The sequence below is a fragment of the Meleagris gallopavo genome, chromosome Z, assembly GCF_000146605.3.
Source record: "Meleagris gallopavo isolate NT-WF06-2002-E0010 breed Aviagen turkey brand Nicholas breeding stock chromosome Z, Turkey_5.1, whole genome shotgun sequence".
Taxonomy (NCBI): Eukaryota; Metazoa; Chordata; class Aves; order Galliformes; family Phasianidae; genus Meleagris; species Meleagris gallopavo.
This window is the reverse complement of record NC_015041.2, coordinates 51,323,370-51,325,296: the sequence shown is the minus strand read 5'-3', so window position 1 is coordinate 51,325,296 and position 1,927 is coordinate 51,323,370. Positions and strand designations below refer to the sequence as shown.

General features: G+C 43.0%; 1 long non-coding RNA gene across 1 annotated transcript in view; it reads left to right on the top strand.

Moving 5' to 3' along the window:
- Positions 1-1,081, top strand: part of LOC116217546 — a 15,627-nt gene extending 14,546 nt beyond the window's left edge. The window contains exon 2 of the long non-coding RNA XR_004162220.1: positions 32-1,081. This is a non-coding gene — a long non-coding RNA (uncharacterized LOC116217546). The remainder of the gene's footprint in view (positions 1-31) is intronic.
- Positions 1,082-1,927: the final 846 nt, after the last annotated feature.

Below are 1,927 nucleotides of genomic sequence, written 5' to 3'. Positions count from 1 at the left end.
TTTTTTGTTTTTGTTTTTGTTTTTGTGGAAGGGAAATTGAAGGATCATGGCATCCTGAAGGTTAGGACAGCTAAACCAGACTAATCCCCACACCAGTCCTGTTGGCAACACCTTCATTAGTTTCAGCAGCCAAACGTGAAGCCAGCCAGCAACATAAAGAAATCCAGCCAAGAAGACAGCTACAGTCCCACATATCAATGCTGGAAAAAACACATTCCGGAGCTTGGCGTCTGTGCTCTGAAGCTTGCCAAGCACACCCTAGGAGTGGCCACACATGTTCTGGCTTTCACAGCAGAGGAGCAGAATGAAAACAGGGGAGCTGAGTGAGCCAGAATGTGAGTGGTACAGAACACTGTACCACGGTCCGTTTCTTTCATCTAGAAAATGGGAGACTTTCCTGAGATGTCAGAGAGAGGGAGCGCTTATGTTCCCTAATGTACAGGAAACACACTGTTTTTCATTTAAATTCAGAACTCTGGGATATTTATTTCTGTTCTGCTGAAACTGTTCTGTCTCATTACTGTAGGATATTACTTAAATATGTATATGTATGTATTTAAAGGTTTTAGTAATGCTTTGATGCTGTACCTCATCCTTCTCTGATTAAAAGGTATGCTTCCACTGAGTGATGAATTTGCTCAATAATAGAGCCACGAAGGTCATGCAGAATGGGGCTATATCTGACAGGCAGCTGAGCACTTGCATTGTTCCTGTGTGCTCAATTCTAGGGCCAATTCTGTTGAAGATTTTATCAGTGATCTGGATGCAGGAGTTGAAAGCGTCCTTAACAAATTTGCCAATGCTACTAACCCAGGAAATGCTGTTGCCTGCCTGGAGAGGAAACTAGATGAAGTGGAGCACTGGGTAATCAGCAACATAATGAAGTTCAAGAAAGGTGAATGCTAGATTATGTATTTGAAGTGCAGTAATGCGAGACACAGGCACAGACTGGGAGTTGATTGTCTGGAGAGCAGCTAAGCAGAAAGGAATCTGGGGGTGCTGGTCAACAAAAGGCAAAGCATGAATCAACAGTGTGCCTGCCAGCCCTGGCATAGCCAACCGGCCAAAATAGGTGATTCTTCTTTTACTGTTACCGTTGTTGCTGCCTCACCTTGAATTGAATATTGTGTGCAGTTTTGGCCTCCACAGTATAAAAAGGGATGATAGCTTTTTTCAACGTGTCTGGAGGAGGCCTCTGAAAGCTGGTGCAGGGCTGAAAGCAATGTCCTGTGAGGAGAGGCCAAGGATGCTTGATTTGTCTACTTTGGAGAAGGGGAAGCCAGGAGGTGACCTTACTTCTCTCTACAACTTCCTAAAAAGAAGAAATCAAGAGAGAGGTACTGATTTCTTCTCCCTCAGAACCAACAGGACGATGCATGAGAATGGCACAATATTGTGCCGGGGGAAGTTCAAAATGAACGTGAAAAAATAATGTCTTTATTCTGAGGGTGATCAACCCTGTAACAGGCTTCCTAGTGAGCTGGTTGATGCCCCATGCCTGTCAATGTCCACAAGGCATTTGGATAATGCCTTCATCAGTATGCTTTACCTTTTTGTTAGCACTGAACTGTTCAGGCAGTTAGACTAGATAATCTTTGAAATTCCAAATGAACTATTCCAGTCTAGTCTATGCTTAGTTTCTTGGAAATGAAATGGGATGACAATCCAAAGCAATCAGAGAACTATGCAAATGCCTGTCTGTTTCCACTAACATAGAGCACATCTACCATCAAAAGGGATTTGACTTCCATTACAGCTTTTTACTATAAATGCATTAAAGACTATTCCATTAGGTGGTGAGGCCTTAAAAAGGTAAGCATGACTGTACTTGTGCAGTCTAGGAGGGATCCAGTATTCAGACTGAGCTGGTAACTTTGCCTACAGCACCCTTGAGATAGAATTATAGAATGGTAGCATAGTTCTGTCA